The 24,695-nt window shown below is 39.2% G+C and overlaps 1 protein-coding gene and 1 non-coding gene across 2 annotated transcripts in view; one reads left to right on the top strand and one right to left on the bottom strand.

The window, feature by feature from the left end:
• LOC115892687 (gamma-aminobutyric acid receptor subunit beta-1-like) overlaps window positions 1-24,695 on the top strand; it is a 159,646-nt gene that overhangs the window by 122,657 nt on the left and 12,294 nt on the right. The gene's annotated exons all lie outside the window — the stretch shown is intronic.
• LOC115896282 lies at window positions 18,903-19,006 on the bottom strand. The gene has a single exon (XR_004056184.1). It is a non-coding gene; the product is annotated as a small nucleolar RNA U13 (small nucleolar RNA).

The raw sequence follows: 24,695 nt of genomic DNA, 5'->3' as shown, positions 1-24,695 counted from the left end.
TATGTATGTCTTTTAGAATGGTGTGGAGTTGAGTTTCAGGAATAACTAATTTATTATTGAGGTAAATCCAATTGTCTGCAGCTAGTTTGGCTGTTGAATCTTGTAATAGTTTGGTCTTTTCCTCTTGGGTATAAGTAGGGGTATATTGAGGAGAGAGAAAACAAATAGAGGGAAGCATGGGAGTGGAGAATCCGGCTACCAACTTGGCAGTGGTGTCGGCAAAGTTATTGCCAGCCGCCACCGAGTTAGATGGAGTCTGATGACCTTTACAATGTATGATGGCTGCTCTGGAAGGTGCTGATAAAGCGTCTAGCAGTTTGAGTATCTGTTTTTTGTTGACGATGGGGGTACCACTGGTGGTTAGGAACCCTCTCTCTTTCCAGATGACAGAGTGGGTGTGTGCAATCAAGAAGGCATACATGGAGTCTGTGTATATGTTTACCGTTTTTCCTCTGGATAGGAGGAGAGCCCTAGTTAGTGCGATAAGTTCTGCCTGCTGTGATGTTGTTCCTTGTGGTAAAGGCTTAGCTTCTAGGACATCAGAAGATGTAACTACTGCGTATCCTGCCTGTCTGTTTCCTAGAGAATTTATAAAAGAAATGCCATCTACAAATAGGGTTAACTGTGAGCCTTCCAATGGCTGGTCATGTAAATGTAAGTGACTAGGTGGTTGGGCTTCTAAAAGTTCTGGACAGGAGTGTTCAGTACTAGGTTGCTTGAGAGGGTCAGGAAGTAGGGTTGCTGGATTCAGAGAGGAACAGACTCCTAGTGCAATGGTGGAGTCCTCTATGAATAGGAGTTGAAAGGGTTGGAGTCTGGACGGGGTTAGATGGCTAATACTTCTATGGGCAATAAGATCTTGAAGGCGGTGAGTAGAGAAGACTGTTAGGTTACCACCCCTAATGAGTTTCTTTGCTTCTTGGGTTAGACAGGCTGCTGCTGCTAGAGCCTGAAGACAGGGCTGCCACCCTTGTACGGTGGGGTCTAATTGTTTAGATAGATATGCCATGGGGCGGTAGGTGGCACCTATAGATTGGGCTAAAAGACCCACTGCAACTTTTTGTCTTTCATCTGTGAAAAGCTGGAAGGGGCGTTGGAAGTCTGGGAGTGAGAGAGTAGGATGTGAGAGAAGTCAGTTTTTCAGGTGAGTGAAATGTTTATAGATTAACTTTGGGTTAGACAAAGGTCCTTGGGGAGTCTCCTTGACAGCTGCATATAGAGGCTTAGCCAAGATTCTGAAATTAGGAATCCAGTGTCTGAAAAATCCTACTAGGCCTAGGAAGGATTGAATTTCCTTAGCGTCTTGAGGAGGAGAAAGATTTTGTATTAGAGTCAAGTGGTCTGTAGTAAGTGAGCGCGTCGTAGGAGTGATCTCAATACCTAAATATATGACACATTGTTGTGCGAGTTGAGCTTTGTGTTTGGATATTCGGTAACCTTTGGATCCTAGATGATTAAGGAGGATCGCAGTGTCTAAAAGAGAGTCCTGTCCCTTGGGACTACAGAGTAAAAGGTCATCTACATATTGGAGAATTTTACTATTGGTAAGAGGACAGAAGGCTAAGTCTTTTGCTAGGGCCTGCCCAAAGAAATGGGGGCTGTCTCGGAACCCTTGGGGAAGCACTGTCCATGTCAGTTAGGTGGAGGTATGGGTGTCTGGGTCTTCCCATGTAGAAGCAAAAAGAAACTAACAATCTGGGTGCAGGAGAATAGTGAAAAATGCATCTTTTAGATCCAGTACAGTAAAGTGTGTTGTATTAGGTGGAATGAGAGAAAGAAGAGTATAGGGGTTGGGAACTACCGGATGGGTGGGACAAAGAGCTTCGTTGATAAGACGAAGATCCTGTACTAACCGAAAAGTTCCATCTGCCTTCTTTACAGGTAGGATTGGGGTGTTACAGGGAGAATGAATGGGAATGAGGATGTGTTGGCTGAGTAACCTAGTAATGATTGGTTTTAGTCCTCGTAAATGCTGTGGAGAGAGAGAGAACTGTGGGCGGGTTGGAAACTGAGATGGTTTCTTAAGTTTTATAAGTATTGGTGGATGATGGTCCGCCACGACAGGAGTGGAGGTGTCCCACACTTGGGGGTCGATAGGAATGGGGAAATCGGGGAAAAGGTTAGTAGGATTGTTGGAGTCATTTGAGTTAGTCAATACTAGAAGCACATGGCAGGTAGGGTGGGGGGCGCTAGTAGGGATGGAGATACAGGCTTTCAGTTGACTTAAAACATCTCGGCCCAGTAGGGGAGTGGGGCATGAGGGGATAATGAGGAACGAGTGTGCAAAACAGTTGTTGGCCAGGTAGCAAAACAGTTGTTGGCCGGGGAGCCATTGACTACTACAACAGAAATATTGGAGGGAAGGCTAGGCCCTTCAAAAGACTGGCAAAACAGAGTAGGTAGCCCCGTTGTCAATTAAAAAATTAATTGTCTTACCCGCTACCAGGAGAGTTACCCTGCGGCTCGGCGAGGGTGATGGGGGTCCCCGAGTCCTGGCACCTTCAGTCGTCATCCAGATGTAAGAGCTGGAAGGAGCTCCCAGGGTCCTGAGAAGGGACATCACGTTGAGGCACCATGCCCATTTTCAGGGTGGGGCAGTCAGACTTCCAGTGCCCTTCTTCATGGCATGCTGGACAAGGAGTTGTTGGCAGATGAGGGTTAGGACACTTTTTAGCCCAGTGTCCAGCTACTCCGCACTTGTAGCATGGCCGCACTGGCTCAGACGGTTGGGGACTCTGGGGACATCTATTAGCCCAATGCCCTGGGTTACCGCATTTATAGCAAGCCCCTTTTATTGTCTTTGAGCCTCTGGGGGTTTTGCTTTCCAGTTTTGGGTTATGGCTAGGCTGCAAAGCAGCAACTAAGGCTTGAGTCTGGAGCTGTACCTTCTGCTTTAGGCGGGCCTGTCGTTGGGCCTCAGTCATTTCCTCCCTTGAATTATAGACCTTGAAGGCCGACTTGACTAGGTCTTGAATAGGAGTTTGAGGTCCATCCTCTGCCTTTTGGAGTTTTTTCCGAATATCCGAGGCCGATTGTGAAATAAAATATGATGCTAGAATAGTGGCCCCAGCTGGGGAAGCTGGGTCTAACCAAGTGTATTGAATTAAAGCCTCAGTTACCCTGTTTAAAAATGTGGCCGGGTTCTCATCTGGACCTTGAGTAATTTCTTTTAGTTTATTAAAATTTACTACCTTATTTGAGGCTGCCTGCATACCAGCCAGAAGACATTGAGTCATCATATCTCGTCTTCGGCGGCCTGGCTGGCCTACTTGATAGTTCCAGTCTGGGTCTATAGAGGGGACTGCTTGTTCCCCTAGTGAGAACGCAGGGTCTGTTAAGTGTAATTGGTTGGCATGCTGCCTGGCCACTAGGATGCTCTCTTGCTCCTCAGGGTTTAGAGTAGAGGTAAGAATGACCTGGAGATCATGCCAGGTTAAATCGTAGGCCTGGCAAAGGTATCTAAATTCTTTGGTATAAATTGTAGGGTTGGCAGAAAAATCTCCTAAGCGTTTTTCAATCTTCGAAAGATCTGCTAGTGAGAAGGGAACATGAACTCTAACTACACCCTCTGCTCCGGCCACCTCATGCAAGGGTGCCAAGACCGCAGGGAGGGGGGGTTGGATAGTGTGGGAGTAGGAGCGGGGGCAGTTAGGCAATCTTTAGAGCGGGTATGGGCAGAGATAGGCGAACTAAGATGACCAGGCGGAAGTGCCGAGGGGTCGGAGGGAAGTGTAGCCTCAACAATGGTGGGAGGGGCTGAGGAGGGAGGCGGAACAACCGCCACAGCGGGAGGGGGAGGTGGAGCCGAAAGAGGAGGTGGGGCCGAAGTGGGAGGGGGAGGTGGGGTATACGGCGGGAGTGGAAGGGAGGGAGGGGAAGTAAGGTCTTCCGGCAACTCAGACAGGAAAGATGACTCCTCTTTTTCGGACTTTGTTAGGCCTGCGTCCCTAGCCAACATGACCTGAGCCAAGGAACACTGGCTACACAGGTCCAGACGAGAACACAAGGCCTAAAATCCTTGTATATAATTAATTTCTGACCACTTGCCTAAGCGTTGACAAAAACTACTGAGGTCGGTTAAAATGCTACGGTCTAGAGTGCCCGCAGGCAGCGATTGAGACTGATTGTCTAAATTATATTGTGGCCACGCCACAGTGGAGAGGAACACCAGCCACTTTCGCCTGAGATCTTGTTCTAATTGCAAAGTTTTGAGGTTTTTTAGAAGACACCCTAAAGGGGAGTCTCTAGGTATTTTGGATTGGGGGTTTCCCATTGCCTTCCTCTCACCAATAGGCGGAAACAGAAACCGAACTCTACCTGGCTACAAAGCATCCTTTGGAGCCACCAGAGACCGGTGAGAGGCTCCTGGAGCCGGAATGGAGATTACCTCCAGGCGGACGTCTCCATCCTGGACGGGTCTCCCATGGAACGGAATGGAGTTCCTTTGGGCAGACGTCTCTGCCTTTGGGAACTTCCCTGGGTCACCTGGTGACCAGAAAAAAAAATCCTTGGGCCTGCGCAGGGCTTCTGGCCAAGGAATATGAGAGAGAGACAAAAGATACTCACCCCTAGGAGACTTGGAGGTGGGGAAAGCGATGTCCAGGTCCTGGTCCCTCTGGGGCGTGGAAGGAGGAGGCTCCTCGGACCTTGGGGGGCCCTGAGGAGGGGTCTCCTCCCGGGTTTCGGCACCAGCTGATTTGCTTTAATGTGACCCCCAGAGCAAAAGCCAGAGAAAAGGCAAGTAGGCAAGGCAAAAAAAAAACTTTATTTACAAGCCAATGTGAGGGAGGGGTGAAGTTCACCAGCCTCCGGCGGTGGAGGCCAACGAAGTCGCTCCGGCGTTCTCGGGCGAGGTTCCTGGGTCCCGCGCATGAAGAGGGGCCAAGGAAGTTCGCTCCGGCATTCTCGGACGAGGTTCCTGGGTCCCGCGTAGGAGGAGGGGCCGAGGAAGTTCGCACTGGCGTTCTCGGACAAGATGCCCGGGTGCTGCGTATGAGGAGGGGCCGAGGAAGTTCGCTCCGGTGTTCTCGGAGGAGGTTCCTGGGTCCCACGTCCGAGGAGGGGCCGACGAAGCTCCCTCCGAGTGCCCGCCGGGAGCGGCTTTTATGTCCTGGGCCCAGGAGTGGGAGGGCAGTGGGCGGGACATAGGCGGGTCGGGGGCGGGGCGGTAGGCGTGGCTAGGCGGGTTCCGGTTCCCCTCAGTCGGAGGTCAGGCTGCGTCTGCGCAGTCGACCCATGTCTCTCCTGGGCACAGGAAAGTTGACGGTGAAGAACCCGGAACTGCGCTATCTTGCCTCCGTTCGTCCAAACACATATCCTATACTTCTAATAGTATATACATCTTATGTACATCTTATATTTTTAAAATATATTTACTAGCAAAGCGCCTTATTGTAAAGATGATCAATATACATGAGTGAACAAGTGAAGAAATCAGCACAAGCCTCTTTTTTTGGGCCTGAGTTTGTTTTTTGCTTCTGAGCCAGGGAGACATGCACATCAGCAACAGACGAATTTTTTGACTCTTCCCTGAGGATCCATTATTATCTGTGATGATGTGAAACAGAGACCATAAGTCCACAGAGACCCTGTCAATTCCCAGTGCTGTCTGAGTGAAAACTAGAGGAATGCCATGTTTTCAAGAGCCTTTATTTCTGCCAGTTTTTGTTTCCATTTTGAACCTATTATTTTAAATGAACTCATTCAGAAAGGAAAAAGTGCATTATCTCTTTGAAATCAGATCCAACTGACACAGCAATCTCATTACATCATAGTTGCAGTCAAACCTGAAAGAGTAGTAATTACAAATTGAAATCGTTATTAGGGGTGGGGAAGAGTTTTCATAGATTATAACAAACCAAATGATGTGAACCTACACCATCTGTCCTCAACCTTCAGCCTGGATTCTAGGAAAATTAGTCTGACTCCACCACACAGAATTTCTTTCTCTATTTGTTATTTGATCTGATTTGTGCTCACCATGGCAAATTGGTCACACACTAAAATAGTATTGGAAGGAGCATGGTCTTCCAATTAGCTGATTTAACTGCCAAAATTATAGGGGCGTACTGGATGAGTGATGGAAACCCACGTATGATATAAGATGCTTTATTCACCTTACCTCCCTGTATGTATAGCCTGGGATGATAAATTAAATCATAACAAGATACATACTACCTGAAAACCTAACTTCATTAGTGTCTTAACCATTTCGAGCCTTGGACTTTTATAACCATTACATTTAAACTATGTTATGGCATTTCATTACCCAGAAGTAGAAATAACATGGTAAAGAATATTGAGAACTTTTGGAGAATGTGATTCAGGGCACTTTTAAGTTGTGCCGAGAGTAAGAAAAGCTAATAAATGAGGCACACGATCCCCAAAAGCAGTGAGAAATACTGACTCCTCTCTACTTCACAATTTTGCCTACAAGTAGATCTGTATAGCATATGTGGGGATAGGATGAAAACTTGCTATCTAGATTTGTTAGATTCAAATTAATGAAATGCAGTTGTGGATTGATATGTTTTGGCTGTGTCTCCACCCAGATCTCATCTTGAATTCCCAAGTGTTGTGGAAGGGACCCAGTGGGAGGCAATTGAATCATGGGGGCAGTTCTTTCCATTGCTGTTCTCATGATAGTAAGTCTCCTGAGATCTGATGGTTATTATAAGAGGGAGTCTTCCTGTACAAGCTCTCTTCTCTTGTCTGCCACCATGTGGAGACATGACTTTCACTTTCCACTATGATTGTGAGGCCTCCTCCACCACGTGGAAATGTAACTCCAATAAATTATCTTTCTTTTGTAAATTGCCCAGTCTCAGGTATGCCTTTATCAGCAGCATAAAAACAGACTAATACAGTAATTGGTACCAGTAGAGTGAGGCGTTGCTAAAGAGACATTCGCAAATGTGGAAGCAACATTGGAACCGGGTAACAGGCAGGGATTGGAACACTTTGGAGGGCTCAGAAGAAGACAGGAAAATGTGAGAAAGTTTGGAATTTCCTGGAGACTTGTTGAATAGCTTTGACCAAAAGCCTGATAGCGATATGGGCAATAAGGTGCAGACTGAGGTGGTCTCAGATGGAAAGGAGGTACTTTTTGGGAACTGATAAAAGGTGACTCTTGTTATGTTTTAGCAAAGATGCTGGTGGCATTTGGCCCCTGCCCTAGAGATCTGTGGAACTTTGAACTCAAGAGAGATAATTTAGGGTATATGGTGGAAGAAATCTCTAAGCAGCAAAGCATCCAAAAGGTGACTTGGGTTCTGGTAAAGGTATTCAGTTTCATAAGGGAAGCAGAGCATAAAAGTTTAGAAAATTTGCAGCCTGACAATGTGATAGAAAAGAAAAACTCATTTTCTGAGGAGAAATTCAAGCTGACTGCAGAAATTTGCATAAGTAATGAGGAGCCCAGTGTTAATCCCAAGACAATGGGGAAAATGTCTCCAGGGCATTTCAGAGGTCTTCACGGCAGCCCCTCCCATCAAGGGCTAGGAGGCCTAGGAGGAAATGGTTTCCTGGAATGGGCCCAGGGTCCCCCTACTGTGTGTAGTCTAGGGTCTTGGTGCCCTGTGTCCCAGTCACTCTAGCAATGACTAAAATGGGGTAAGGTACAGCTCAGGCTGTTGCTCCAGAGGACGGAAGCCCCCGGCCTTGGCAGCTTCCACATGGTGTTGAGCCAGTGGGTGCACAGAGGTCAAGAATTGAGGTTTGGGAACCTCCACCCAGATTTCAGAAGATATCTGGAAATGCCTGAATGCACAGGCAGAAGTTTGCTACAGGGCTGGGGCCTTCATGGAGAACCTCTGCTAGGGCAGTGTGGAAGGGAAATGTGGTGTCAGAGGCCCCACAGAGTCCGTATGGGGCACTGCCTAGTGAAGCTGTGAGAAAAGGGCCACTGTCCTCCAGGTTGCAGAATGGTAGATCCACCAAAGCTTGCACCATGTGCCTGGAAAAGCCGAAGACACTCAATGCCAGCCTATGAAATCAACTAGGAGGGGGCTATACCCATCAAAGCCACAGAGGAAGAGCCACCCAAGACCATGGGAAGCCGTCTCTTTCATCAGCCTGACCTGGATGTGAGACATGGAGTCTGATTTGTTTTTCTAAGACCACCAGAGCAGGCACAAAAGAACCAGCGAGTAGGCAAGGCTAGGAGCAAAACTGCAAATTTATTTTTGGTCACCTAGCTTCAGGGAAGAAGGTGTGGGGGTGAGGTCTGTCGGCCTCCAGCAAAGGAGGCCGAGAGAGTCGCCCGGTGGGGCTCTCCGGCGGAGTTCCTGATGCAGTACTGACAGGAGTGGGGGCTGGGAAGTCCCCACCGTAGGCTCGCCGGGAGCAGCTTTTCTAGGAGTGGGAGGGCAATAGGTGGGGCACGGGCATGTCAGGGGGTGTTCCGTAGGTGCGACCAGGTAAATCTTGGTCTCTTCGGATTGATGTCACCTAGCTCATGCCCGGTTGGTCTGCACCTTCCCGGGCGCCAGCTGCATTTTCACGCGTGCAGGAAACGTTGGTGATGAAGAACCCGGAAGTGCGCCATCTTGCCTCCGTTCGTCCAAACAGAGTCAAAGGAGATCATTTTGGAGCTGTAAGATTTGAGTGCCTTGCTGGATTTCAGACTAGCATGGACCCTGTAGCCCCTTTGTTTTGGCCATTGTTTCCCATTTAGAATGGGTGTATTTATCCAATGCCTGTACCCCCACTGTATCTAGGAAGTGACTAACTTGCTTTTGATTTTATAGGCTTATAGGTGGAAGGGATTTGCCTTCTCTCAGATGAGACTTTAGACTGTGGACTTTTGAGTTAATGCTGAAATGAGTTAAGACTTTTGGGGACTGTTGGGAAGGCATGATTGGTTTTGAAATGTGAGGACATGAGATTTGGGAGGGGACAGGGGTGGAATGATAGGGTTTGGTTTTGTCCCCACCCAAATCTCATCTGGAATTCCCAAGTGTTATGGGTAGGACCCAGTGGGAGGTAATTGAATCATGGGTGCAGGCCTTTCCCATGCTGTTCTTGTGGTAGTGAGTAAGCCTTATGAGATCTGATAGTCATTATAAGAGGGAGTTTTCCTGCACAAGCTCTCTTCCCTTGTCTGCCACCATATGAGACGTGCCTTTCACCTTCCACCATGATTGTGAGGCCTCCCCAGCATGTGGAACTGTAAGTCCAACAAAACCTTTTCTTTTGTAAATTGTCCAGTCTCAGGTATGTCTTTATCAGCAGTGTGAAAATGAACTAATACATGGACAAGTATACTTTTAAAAAATTTACTTTAAAAAATGTACTTATAAAAATAACAGAAATTATAGTTGAAAATACTTTACTGTTGTTACTTAATATCTTTAGGCAAAGCCCCTTGAGGGCTCTAATAAACAGAAAAGCTAGAAAAACTATTTTGAAAAGAGTTTTATACAGTATATCCCCCGAGCTTAAAAGAATTTACAGAAAGCAAAGGCATTGAAAAATTTCCAGGGACTTCTCATAAAACCTCCTGTCTTAATTTGCTTTGGGGCTGCTATAAGAGACTATCACAGACTGGGTAATTTATTGTGAACAGAAATTTATTGACTCATGGCACTAGAGGCTGCAAAATCCAAGACTGAGGAGGGCCTGGCATCTGGCAAGGGCCTTCTTGCTATGTCATTCTATGGGTAAAGGTGAAAGGACAAGAATGGGTAAGAGACAGAGGAAGAGAGAGAGGGAGGGAGGGTGCTGAAATCCCTCTTTTATAATGAGCCCACTCTCATGATAATATTATTCATCAATTCTTGAGGGTGGATCCCTCATGGCCAAATCACCTCTTAATAGTCCAACCTTTTAATATTGTTACAATAGCAATTAAATTTCAGCATGAGTTTTGGAGGGGACAAACATTTAAATCATAGCATGAACACTCTGCAATATTTTTATTAATAGTATTTTACTTATACAAATTTGGGGGCAGAGTTGAGTACATAGTTTTTGTTGTTGTTGTTGTTGTTTTTCTTGGTTTGTTTGTTTTTTGAGATGGAATTTCGCTCTTGTCACCCAGGCTGGAGTGCAATGGTGTGATCTCAGCTCACCACAACCTCCGCCTCCCAGGTTCAAGTGATTCTCCAGCCTCAGCCTCCCAAGTAGCTGGGATTACAGGCATGTGCCACCACGCCTGGCTAATTTTGTACTTTTATAGAGATAGGGGTTTCTCCATGTTACTCAGGCTGGTCTCAAACTCCTGACCGCTGGTGATTCACCCACCTCAGCCTCCCTAAGTGCTGGGATTACAGGCATGAGCCATTGTGTCTGGTCCTAAACACATTTTCTTACTTTAAAACTTCTTACATGCAATCCTTACAAAATTACTTTGAGATTTTCAGGAGCATTCTGGGAAAATAAAAAAAATAGTTTTAAATGCAAAATATATATATATATAGATATAGATATAAACTGATTTAGAAATGGAAAAATCAAAAACTTATCAAAGATTTGAACATTTAGTTAAGATAGGGTCATGGGTGCCAGTTTTATAGTCATTTAAGAGTATAAATGGGCCAGGCGCGATGGCTCACACCGGTAATCCCAACACTTTGGGAGGCGGAGGAGGGCGGATGACAAGGTCAGGAGATCGAGACCATCTCGGCTCACACAGTGAAACCCCCTCTCTACTAAAAATACAAAAAAATTAGCTGGGCGTGGTGGCGGGCACCTGTAATCCCAGATACTCAGGAGGCTGAGGCAGGAGAATGGCGTGAACCCAGGAGGTGGAGCTTGCAGTGAGCGGAGATTGCGCCACTGCACTCCAGCAAGACTCCGTCTCAAAAAAAAAAAAAGAGTATAAATGAATCCAAGATCAAAATTTTAAGAACCACGGCTTTAGGATAAACCTTTTTTATTTCTGGAATAATAAAGACACACACATAAGTTGTATTTCTTTGTTTCTATTGCTTCTAAAATAGTCTCCGTCCTATTAATTATAACTTTTAACCAAAGTAATGAACTTGTATTTCACAAAGAAAACTAGGGAGTGTAATACTGAAAATTGTCCATTATACATAAGTATTTCAGCTGACTAGCAGAACTTATGAAAACATATAACACAAATTTATATGACCATACATATTCTTTTAACATATTTTTAAAGTGATTAAAATAAGTACACTCATTAACATGCCCCAAAGCTACAACCACTCCACAGCATAAAAAGGAAGCAAATGTACATAAATATAAAAGCATGCTTAGTAATGAATGTTTAAGTATTCTACCTTACTTAGAAATTATCTAAGTATCCAATGATTATTCATTAAATAAGTTCAATATCAGTCCTAGGCTTTAAACGGGACATTGTAAAAATTATCTTCAAGCTGACATATCACAAAACATAATTACTATTGACATAAAGTTTGTCAGAATAATGGTCCAGTTTACTTAAACACAAATTTATATTTTTCATAATCTTGAATACTATGTAGTATTAATGTTAGCATATTTTATTTATATTAGCACTTATTTATCTAAATCAATCAAGACACAGCCCCTTTATATTGAGTCTTTATAATGTAATTTGTCAATGCTCTCATACAATGAGAGGTAAAGACCTTTTTAAATTTTTTATTTTTAATATTTGTGGGTACATAGTAGGTGTATATATTTATGGCGTACATGAGATATTTTGATACAGGGACAAAGTCATTTAGTGTGCTTATAAATTCAGATCAACACTTTTGCCACAGGTTGATAGTAAACATCGAAACCCAAAAACTCATGGTCCAAATATCAAACAGCTTTCCATTCCATTGAGTACAAGATTCTTAATTGATTTAAGCTCAAAATGGACAAAGAGGATATACATATACATATATATACACACACATATATATACACATACGTATGTGTATATATATGTATGTATATGTAAACAAACCAATCTCTCTGTTACCTGTCACCCAAAGAGTATAGAACTCACGTCTCTATAACCTGTTAGCCATTTGTATAAATCACTAGATGATCAGATCATGAAACCAAATTCCCAGTCATTGCTGTCACCAATGGAGAATAAGCTAGTGGCTATAAGCAAACCGGAAACAAAAATCAGTAGAGGGAAGAAAAATAGAGAAATTCAGTCAGCAAAATTAGGTTCTGTTGCCTCTTGGGTTTCATTTCTGGGAACCAAAAAGACGTACCAAGCTTAAGTCTCCTAATAAGATACACTATTCTGGCAACACATTTTACCTGGCTCTGTTAAATAAATCTATTGCATATTATAGTGGATTACCTCCAAAACAGTTCATGGGCAATCAGTTTAAAAAGATAAATTCATGTAAAACTATAAAACAAACATGGATTAAAGATTTTAATGAGGTTGGACATGGTGGCTCACACCTGTAATTCCAACACTTTGGTTCAGGGAGGGAGATTGCTTGAACCCAGTAATTCAAGACCAGCCTGGACAACATACTGAGACTCCCATCTCTACAATAAAAAATTAGGCAGACATGGTGGTGCGTGCCTGTAGTCCCAGCTACTTGGGAGACTAAAGGTCAGGGGATCACTTGAGCCCAGGAAGTTGAGGCTGTAGTGAGCCATGATCACACCACTGCACTCCAGACTGGTCAACTGAGTTAGCCCATGTCTCAAAAAAGAAAAAAAAAAAAAAGAGATTTCAATTAACCCATTAATTAATGAGAGATTTAGTAAGATGCTACATCTCATTCAAAGGAGAATCCAAGGACCAGATACGCTGAAAAGACGTAGTATACTGAAAAAACATAGCATACTGAAAAGAATTTACAAATATATGCAAATTGGCAAAATTGGCCAATATCCACAGGGTAATAATCAATTGCAATTGCAATTCTACAGGTAGGAATTTGTTACATTTCTATCATTTTTAAATAATGTAGACAGTTCCAAAATAATTCATAGACAGTGAAGGTGAGACAATTTTGTCTACTAGACATCTGGTCATCTTTTCGGTTCATTACAAAATCTTTCACAATTTTTTTTTCCCTGTAGAACGAAAGGTAAAGCCCTTTCTGAATTATAAATATAAAGAAATGTAGAGTGCTTATACATTCAGATCTGTACTCTGCCACAGATCAAGATTAAACATAGCAAAAAATTCATGCTCATATGTTTCCCTCCTCTGATATACTAAGATTTCTCTTTTGATCCAACAATTCCCAATGTACAGGGGAGACACTGTGAGGATTTAAAAAGATAATATATGCAAAGTGCTTAGTACTGTTTCTTCCATTTTCCTATTTCTAGTTGCTGTATTAAATGTAGCATTTAAATGGAGCAACTTATTTATAGAAAATTTGAATGTGAAATTTTAGGAAATGACTCAAGAGAGGAATGTTATTTTTACTTACTTTTATTAGAAAAACCTATTTTCATAAGTGGTATTGCAAGTTCTGCATATTTCTGAATATATCATTTACTGTAAGACTACTAATAATTAATATAAGATTCACAAATATTAACTTAATAAACTGCATTTAAATATTTTTAAATATACAAAATTCAAGAATCCTTTGCTGTGAGTCATGTTTTTAAATTCAATTATGATGCATAAGGATATTCAAAATTAGGGTCTATGTGTTTATTGTAAAATATTCTCTTAATTAACAATTAGGTTTAAAAATAAGATTTTCTGGGTACAAGATTTTGAATTTACTCAGTAGAATAATGATCTCTACTAAAATGTAGCTCTAATTTATCCAGTTCTTGTATAATAGGACTTCACAATTTGTTTATTCATTTAAATAGGCAAGGTACCAAAAGAGCCTCTCATTCAGATTGATTAATTACTGGAGTTAATTGGAACATTCAGGTTCCAATTTCAGCTTTCCATAAACCTGAAAATGGTTATCGTGACTTTTGTTATTCTGAAGTGTAATGATCACAGAAATTAATTATGTTTAATGTAACCTAGGCAAAGTTCTATGTATCATTTCCCTTGTAATACCTAGGAATCCAACTTACAAGGGATGTAAAGGACCTCTTCAAGGAGAACTGCAAACCACTGCTCAGTGAAATCAAAGAGGACACTAACAAATGGAAGAACATACCATGCTCATGGATAGGAAGAACCAATATTGTGAAAATGGCCATACTACCCAAGGTAATTTATAGATTCAATGCCATCCCCATTAAGCTACAGATGACTTTCTTCACAGAATTGGAAAAAATCACTTTAAAGTTCATACTGGAACCAAAAAAGACCCTGCATTGCCAAGACAATCCTAAGCCAAATGAACAAAGCTAGAGGCATCATGCTACCTGACTTCAAACTATACTACAAGGCTACAGTAACCAAAACAGCATGGTACTGGTACCAAAACAGAGATATAGACCAATGGAACAGAACAGAGCCCTCAGAAATAATACTACACATCTACAGACATCTGATCTTTGACAAACCTGACAAAAATAAGAAATGGGGAAAGGATTCCTTATTTAATAAATGGTGCTGGGAAAATTGACTAGCCGTAAGTAGAAAGCTGAAACTGGATCCTTTCCTTACTCCTTATACGAAAATTAATTCAAGATGGATTAGAGACTTAAATGTTAGACCTAATACCATAAAAACCCTAGAAAAAAACCTAGGTAATACCATTCAGGACATAGGCATGGGCAAGGACTTCATGTCTAAAACACCAAAAGCAATGGCAACAAAAGCCAAAATTGACAAATGGGATCTAATTAAACTGAAGAGCTTCTGCACAGCAAAAGAAACTACCATCAGAGTGAACAGGCAACCTACAGAATGGGGAAAATTTTTGCAATCTACTCATCTGACAAAGGGCTAATATCCAGAACCTATAAAGAACTCAATCAAATTTACAAGAAAAAAACAACCCCATCAAAAAGTGGGCAAAGGATACGAACAGACACTTCTCAAAAGAAGACATGTATACAACCAACAGATACATGAAAAAACACTCATCATCACTGGCCATCAAAGAAATGCAAATCAAAACCACAATGAGATACCATCTCACACCAGTTAGAATGGCAATCATTAAAAAATCAGGAAACAACAGGTGCTGGAGAGGATTTGGAGAAATAGGAGCACTTTTACACTATTGGTGGGACTGTAAACTAGTTCAACCATTGTGGAAAACAGTGTGGCAATTCCTCAAGGATCTAGAACTAGAAATACCATTTGACCCAGCCATCCCATTACTGGGGATATACCCAAAGGATTATAAGTCATGATGCTATAAAGACACATGCACACGTATGTTTATTGCGGCACTATTCACAATAACAAAGACTTGGAACCAACCCAAATGTCCATCAATGACAGACTGGATTAAGAAAATGTGGCACATATACACCATGGAATACTATGCAGCCATAAAAAAGGATGAGTTCATGTCCTTTGTAGGGACATGGATGTAGCTGGAAACCATCATTCTCAGCAAACTATCGCAAGAACAGAAAACCAAACACTGCATGTTCTCACTCATAGGTGGGAATTGAACAATGAGGTCACTTGGACACAGGAAGGGGACCATCACACACATGGTTCTATTGTTGGAGGGGCAGGAAAGGATAGCATTAGGAGATATACCTAATGTAAATGATGAGTTGATGGGTGCAGCACACCAACATGGCACATGTATACATATATAACAAACCTGCATGTTGTGCACATGTACCCTAGAACTTAAAGTATAAAAAAAAAAAGAACAGTACCTGTGGTGTTAGTACCTATGCATACATATAAAAGGGAATTCATGATAAATGTTACTTTTAAACTTGAATGCACTGGCAGACAAAACGACCTTCAGTTACTTGAAAGAAAGTCTTTATGAAGCAGCTTTAGGCAGAAGGATATGAAATTCCTCTGAGAGTAAGAAGCAGTACAAGGAGCTCCTTCTTAGCTCTCCTACGCTTTCTTCAAATAAATTTCTTATTCACACGAAAAAAAAAAAAAGTACATTTTTTAACTTTAACAATGTATGTGCTATGTGCTCACATGTTCTTTATGAATACAATGTATTTAGAAGTTTGTTTTGTTGTTTTTAGTTTGAGAGGTGGTGGTAGGAAAGGGAAGATCAGAAGAAATGCACATTTATTTACTCTGAAATTCTAGTTACTAAAACTTAATTTAAAAAGTTTGACTACTCTGAAAAAAAAAACCACAGAACCTCTGTGAATTTTGTAATTAATTTGAAATTGAATTTTAGAAGCCACAGCCTTCTTGCAGTATAAATGATGTATTTGCACACAAATTGAAATAAACATGAATAAATTTGCATTGTTAATCTTTAATAAAGAACAATGTAATAGTTTAAATTACACTTTAAATGTTTAAGGTGAATGTTGAAGGTGCTCTCTCTCTCTCTCTCTCTCTCTATATATATATATATATATATATATAATTCTAATGATGCTAATCAAAAATATATGAAACCTATATAGGAAATAACATCATGCTACTTCTTGTGACAAACTATTTTTGAAATATCTTCCTATATGTCCATGTATGTTTCAGTTTTAATGCTTCTCTAAACATTGCTTTATTTCCTTCATTTTTTACTCTATCTTAAAGGTACAAATATAAGATCAGATTTATTTAAAGTTACCTTTTTATCATTTATTTTTAACTGACAAATAAAAACTGTATATATTTATTATGTACAACATGCTATTTTGACATATCTATACATTGTGGAATGGCTAAATTGTTCTAATTCACATATGCATTACCCCACATATCATTTTTTTAAAATCTACTCTTTTAGCAATTTTCGAGAATACATTATTATTAACTAGAGTGACTGATTATCTCTCTAATCCCCCATCCCCACTCAGTCCCTAGTAACCAGCATTCTATTCTCTACTTCTATGACTTTAACTTGTTAGATTCCACATATGAGTGAAATCATGTGGCATTTGCCATTCTGGGCCTGGCTTATTTCACTTAGCATAATGTCTTCTAGGTTTATCTATGTTATTGTAAATGACAAGACTTCCTTCTTTTTTAAAACTGAATAGTATTTCATTGTGTATCTGTACATCACTTTTTCTTTATCCATTCAACTGTTAATGGACACTTAGTTGATTCCATATCCTTGCAATGAACATGGGAATGCAGATATCTCTTCAACAGACTGATTTTGTTTCCTTTGACTATATACCCAGTAGTGGGATTGCAGGATCATACGGTAGCTCTATTTTTAATTTTTTGAGGAACTTCCATACTGGTTCCATAATGGCTGTACTAATTTACATTCTCACCAACAGTGTGCTAGGCTTCTCTTTTCCCCACAACTCACCAACATTTATCTTTCATCTTTTCAATAATAACCATTCTAAAGGATGTGAGGTAATATTTTGATTTTAATTTGCACCTCTAATAATTAGTGATATTGAACATTTTTTTCATATACATGTTCGTTATTTGTCTCCTTTTGAAAAGTATCCATTCAAATCCTTTGCCCATCTTTTAACTGGGTTACTTGTTTTCTTACTATTGATTTGTATGAGTTCCTTAGATATTTTGGATATTAACCCCGTGTCAGATGTTTGATTTGTACATTCTTTCATTTCATAGACTGTCTCTTTTCTCTGATTGTTTTCTAAACAAATTGCTTTTGACATATTTTTCCAGTTTACAATGTTACAAATGGAAATTAATCAAATTTAGATGATATTTGAAATGCAAATTGGATTGTGATCAAATTAACAATGGTTTGTAACACTAGGAGTGAATCAGAACCATATGACTTCATTTATCTTCCCCTGGATTTTATGTATGGAGCTACTAAAATCTGCCAGAAAATATTAATTTTTAATTGTTCATGAAGTTAGCATTCCAATGACACTAATCAAAAAATGATGTTTTAATGGTTAAAAACAGAAATCCTGTTGTACCATGTAAATACTTGCTTTTCTCATAGAAAAGTCCAGCCACTGGTTCACTCACTTAACGTGGGAGGAAACTCAGACACAGATTAATCACTGAAAGCCTCATTCATTTATTCTTTTGGCAAGGACAATCATTTTGTTTCTTGAAAAGAAACCAACATTTTGTACTTTGAGGCCCTAATCTATTTGTATTCCTAATAGTAAGAGAAGAAGTAGGACCTTAACCCATGTTTATGCTTAGACTATTCAATGTGTATACCAGTGTTTTAGCTGCCTCTCCCTCAAGCCACAGGGTGTGTACAATTTAACAATTAGGAGGTCCTAAAATATCTAGCCTAATTTAAGCATACTTTTAGTAGTTTCTTGGCCCTGGAAATCGTTCAACTGACAATGATCTGTGGTTGTTTATTTAACCAATGGACTCAAAATGATTTTTAATGAGAATTTAGTCAGGATAAAGAAAATGGATCTTTACCATGAATATATTTTCCAAGCAACAGTGGCATAATTTTTTAATGAAGACATCACACTGGTTGTCTTCTTTCTTCTTTAGAAAAGTAACGATTTCAGTGTTTCCTTAATTTTCATATTAATTTCATTACTTTACACATCAATTCTGTATCAGACACTGAGCCCTAGTACATGGATCATTATGAGATCATTTCCTATGGGGTACTTCCCATCTATTCAGGTGGGAGTCACATGAGAAACAAGTAATCAAATAAATAAACGTGTAATTGCAATAATGAGAAATGTGGAGAAATATATGTCAGTTTCAAATGCCAAGATCCATGTAAGTTGATGAATTTCTTCATTGAAGGAACGCATTTTGAAAGATCATAATCATCACCCAGTATTAAATACCAATTAGGTGTAGAGTCAATGTGATGGAGAGATAATCTTTGTGTTCCTTTACTTTTCCTGTTGTAACTCGAACTGGGGACAGGAAGGTGGCTATGCCCAGTTCAAAGCAACATTTAAAATAAGAGTGTAAGAGTGTAAGTGGAGTTATTTTGGGATATTTTTCTTTTTTAAAATATCAGAAGGGTAATGTGCTGACCTCATAACAAGGTTTGAGAGAGGCGTATCTTACACCTGTGTGTGGAAATTAAATCATCATGCTCATGTACTACAAAAGGATCTTCATTTGAGGATTTATCTGTTTGTCTAAGGATATCAAATTGGAAAGTAACGGAGAGGTTAAAAATATAACATGTTGCCCTATTTGCTTCAGCTTCCTTTAAAGAAAGAACGATGGAAAGATGGACAAAAGACGGGATGTAACAAACCTGCACATTCTGCACATGTAGCCCAGAACTTAAAGTGAAATAAAATAAAATAAAATAAATAACACAATTGACAAGAAAAAAAAAAAAAACAAAAATAAAGAAGGGAAGGGGAGGAAAGAGAAAAGAGGGATGGGAAGGGGAGGGGTGGGATAGGAGGAAGGGGAGGATTTGGGGTGGGAGGGAGAGGAACAGTGGAAACAAGGTGCAGGGTGAGATAGAGATAGAAGATAGAAGGTAGAAGGTGTGAAGTAGAGATGGGAGATGCAAGGTAGAGATAGGAGAAGGGGAGAGGAGAAAGGAGGGTGGAAAATAGGAAGGAAAGGAGGGAGGAAAAAAGGAAGGAAGGAACCAATGATGGGAGAAGGAATTTTAGATTATTCCAGTACCACCTTCATCCCATCCTATCTTTTTTCATTCCTCTCCCTCTCCCTCCCCAGAGATAACCACTATTCTAAAATTATTGGGTATCCTTTAAATGTGTACATTTTTTAAAATTTGCTACACATATGTGATTCCCTAAGGCATATATGCTAATGTTTCATTCTTATAAAATTTTAAATAAATATAGTTTTGGTAGGCATCTCTTCTTGTTTCATTTGTTTGTTTGTTTTCCACACAACACTATGTAAGACATACCCATGTTCATACAGGTAGACCTATTTTATTCATTTTAACTGCTGTAAAGTAATCCACTGTATATACACTAGAGGTGTGTATCCATTTAGCTTTGCTGGACCATTTTGATGTTTACTCATTTTGCTTTTACAAGGAGTGCTTGAGGAACACCTCTACTTATGTTTCCTCGTGTGCAGTGAGTCAGGAACTGGAAATATAGTGACTGAGTCTAGAGGTAATCACTGAATCCAGATGTTGTCAAAATATTTACCATGGTGGATGTATCCATTTATTTTCTCACCAAGAGTATAACTCCTAATTTTCCCAAAGGGACACAAGAATCCAATGTCACCAGACAATCTTGGCCAATCTCAGAGAGCTAGAAAATGATCTCTCATTATATTAATTTATAATTTCTTTGTTATGGAAATATATAGTATTTCTTATTTTTAAAAAATAGTGTTTTGTTGATACACTGACTCCTCCAGAATTTACCTATTTAACACTGGACCTATAAAAATGAATACAAAATAAAACTAACTTTGTTTTGTAGCTTTTAAATATGGCCATTTTTATGGATTTATGCTCACAAAAGCACAGAGACAGAAATCATGTTTTATTGTTAGCATGATATCTGGAGTGCTTAATTATTAACTTGAAAATATACAAAATCCCTTTCCTATTTTTGTCTTTTAGAATATATGATCACCTCTCAATTAGCTTTATTTTAATGGTGTTCATTGTGAACTCTGAAAAGCAACACAGGCCTTATTTTAATTTTTTATTTCTATAACTTACATCTTCTTCCAAAAAAGTTTAACAATAAACCATAAAAATATATGTCAACCAAGATATTAAATTCAGGAACACAAATTTATTCATCTACATAACTGAATAAGACAACAGCAAAATTAATCTATATTGGGATACTCTTTATTCCTGCCTGATAATTAATATTATTACTGATATTCTTTTAGTCATAAGTTGATATATTGATATATCACTAATAATTTTGGTATCTAGAGAAAGAATAGTTTCAAATGCAGCTTGTAAACAATTATATTAGAAACACTTCATCCTGTTAGTAATTAAAAAATTAAAATCACAAAAGTACCATTTTTCATCTATTTAATGAACAAAAATATTATAATATCCAATTGAGAACCAGTGAAGAAAATTAATAATATATTGCACTATAATTTAGTACAATCCTTGAAGAAAGCATTTTTGATGTATACATTTTTGTATCTTTGGGTATAATAATCCTATTTATTAGATACTAGCTAGAAAAATAATCCAAAATGTGGAAAAATAATACATTCATGAAAACGTTTTAGCTTCATTTTAAACTGATGAAATTGAAAGCCACCTAAATGTTCAACTTAAAGTATACTGTTTCCCATTGAAAAAATTACAATCCTGTTTGGTTTTCTCTTCTTGTGATAGTTTGCTAAGAATGATGGTTTCCAGCTGCATCCATGTCCCTACAAAGGACACAAACTCATCCTTTTTTATGGCTGCATAGTATTCCATGGTGTATATGTGCCACATTTTCTTAATCCAGTCTGTCACAGATGGATATTTGGGTTGATTCCAAGTCTTTGCTATTGTGAATAGTGCCGCAATAAACATACGTGTGCATGTGTCTTTGTAGTAGAATAATTTATAGTCCTTTGGGTATATACCCAGTAGTGGGATGGCTGGGTCATATGGTACATCTAGTTCTAGATTCTTGAGGAATTGCCATACTGTTTTCCATAATGGTTGAACTAGTTTACAAGCCCACCAACAGTGTAAAAGTGTTCCTATTTCTCCACATCCTCTCCAGCACCTGTTGTTTCCTGACTTCTTAATGATTGCCATTCTAACTGGTGTGAGATGGTATCTCATTGTGGTTTTGATTTGCATTTCTCTGATGGCGAGTGATGATGAGCATTTTTTCATGTGTCTGTTGGCTGTATGAATGTCTTCTTTTGAGAAATGTCTGTTCATATCCTTTCCCCACTTTTTGATGGGGTTGTTTGTTTTCTTCTTGTAAATTTGTTTGAGTTCTTTGTATATTCTGGATATTAGCCCTTTGTCAGATGAGTAGGTTGCACAAATTTTTTCCCATTCTGTAGGTTGCCTGTTCACTCTGATGGTAGTTTCTTTTGCTGTGCAAAAGCTCTTTAGTTTAATTAGATCTCATTTGTCAATTTTGGCTTTTGTTGCCGTTGCTTTTGGTGTTTTAGACATGAAGTCCTTGCCCATGCCTATGTCCTGAATGGTACTACCTAGATTTTCTTCTAGGGTTTTTATGGTATTAGGTCTAACATTTAAGTCTCTAATCCATCTTGAATTAATCTTTGTGTACTGGGAACTGAACAATGAGATCACTTGGACTCGGGAAGGGGAACATCACACACTGGGGCCTATCATGGGGAGGGGGGAGGAGGGAGGGATTGCATTGGGGAGTTATACATGATATAAATGATGAATTGATGGGTGCTGACGAGTTGATGGGTGCAGCACACCAACATGGCATAAGTATACATATGTAACAAACCTGCACGTTATGCACATGTACCTTAGAACTTAAAGTATAATAAAAAAAAAAGAAAAATAAAAGATTCACAAACAAAAAAAAAAAGAAAAAATTACAATCCTGATGCCGATGAGGAAAACGTATCTGATATTAAGATTCAATGGGAAAGAAACAGAATCCTAAGTATGATTACAATTATGCAAAAAGTCCTCATACATAGGGGAAAAATGAAAAGACATACTACAGTGCTAATCATTGTTCTAGAAGTAGTGTTTCTCCACTAATTTCAAGTTATTTGTTTTCTTTATTGCTTATTTAAATAGAAAAGAAATGTCCTGGGCCTGCTTTTATCCCCTTAGGGAGCTGGGAATTTTGCACAATTTATACTTCTGTCCTGTTTGGTTTTGGTTTTGTTTGTTTTTTGTCAGCATATAGCCATTGTTCTCAAACAACATAGTATCTTAATGCTCCATCACTCTTGAATCTTAGTTTACTCCTTGAGGAATACCACTTCAAAATGACTGATTACCTTTCAGTAAATGTATCAGCTCTTTGTTCTAGGAAAGAGAATCATGTGGCAAAGCAATAGAATAGGTTTGCAAATAAACCAAAAAAAGTAGTAATTGTGAAAGAGATTCATGTATTTGCTCTAGCTCTTACTTCTGTCTGAGTCATTGTTTAATTATCCTGCACTTGCTGATTCCAAGTCATGGCATTCCATTCCAGGTAAACATTTTCTTTGGCTTCTACTTTTACTTTAATATCTAGGTCGTTTCTGAGGGCTTAGAGCTAGCTATTGTTTTAAATTGATAAGAAAAGATACCACACTTCATCTTAGCCAAAAGACCAAGAAACGATTGCTGTTCTTTTAACTCCTTACAATTTGTCCACTACAGAAATTTCTAATAATCAAGATGATAAGAATATAGATACTTTAATTTGAGGGGGAAGCCTCATTTTATTTCTGCTCCCTAATACATATTTCAGCTTATTGGTTAATAGAAAGTATTAAATATGGTAGAAATTAAATGCATACTCTTATACTTCATAGACATATGTGTATAATGATACAATTTAGGAAAAATAGTATGTCTTGAACTCAGCCAGACATTCATGGTAAAACATGACTAACACTGATACTGGAACTTGGACAAGAGCCTGTTAATTACTACTGTCCTATTCCTTATTAATCCTTTAAAAAAATTTTGCCCACCCTCAATCCCCTACTCTGATTTATGGACTGATTTTCATATTTATAAAGTGGTTCATGAATCACCCTGCCCCAACAGAAGTGAATAATAATGGGCCCATTTATGCAACATTTGGTGTGTAGCTAATTACCTGAAAATGACTGCCTGGGATTGCACTGAGAAGAGTGTCATTAGCATTCAGCACTAAGTCTGCAAAAGAGAGGAGGGAAAGAAAGCAGAAACATGGAATCAAAAAATAAGAATAGCCATGAGAACACTATTTACTCAGTGTGATTTTTTTAAAGCATCCTAAATAACATTTAAGGATATCTCCCAGTGGCTGAATTGTTAAGTAAGTCATGGAGTATAGTATCTTTTAAAATTATGTCCATGGAGCATACCTAAGACTTAGGAAAGTTCTTACCTATAGGTTGACCAAAGCAGCAAATGAAATTGTTACATACAATATAACTTCAACTTTAAGAAGAAAAGAAATTAATAATAAATGTGGTAATGACAGTATGGGTCATTTTTTTCTCTTATCTGTAATTTTCTGTATTTTCCAGATGTTTTAATATGGCCATGTGTTAATTTTACAATGTATTTGTAATAGCAACGTTATATGTATTTTTTATTTCTTTGGAAGCATACTGACTGAAAATGATAGCAGCTACTGTTAATCGAGTGCTTACTATGTATCAAGCATTGAACTTGTACACGCATATAATAACTCTATTTTCCTTCCTATTCCATACCACATTCCACCTGCATCATACCTGAGTTCATGAATTATCATAAACCTAGTTTAAGGCACATTGTGTCCAAGTTGCCACCAACCAAATAAGTGTAGAACTAAACTGTCTTGCATTGCAATCATGAGTGATATTTAGGCTTTCTTAATAATGGAAATATTTATCTGATGTAAGAGATCTGGATTTCTAAAAAAATGTCAAAAGTAGTAGTTCCAAATGAGAAATAAGCACACCTTACCTATTATATAAAACTAGTAGACAGTGGCCCCATCTTCTCTCTTGAGACCTTACAGTATTACAGTATATATATATATATGACAGCATGAATATGTAGCTGGATGTTTTTAATTGCTGTAGCCAATGCTTACATTCCTGGTTAGTCATATATCATTTTATACTCAATATGGATTGGGTAATGAATGTCATAAATTATTGATAACAATAAATACTAAAAGTATGG

The sequence above is a fragment of the Rhinopithecus roxellana genome, chromosome 2 (assembly GCF_007565055.1).
Source record: "Rhinopithecus roxellana isolate Shanxi Qingling chromosome 2, ASM756505v1, whole genome shotgun sequence".
Classification (NCBI taxonomy): Eukaryota; Metazoa; Chordata; class Mammalia; order Primates; family Cercopithecidae; genus Rhinopithecus; species Rhinopithecus roxellana.
This window is presented reverse-complemented; position numbering and strand designations above follow the sequence as displayed.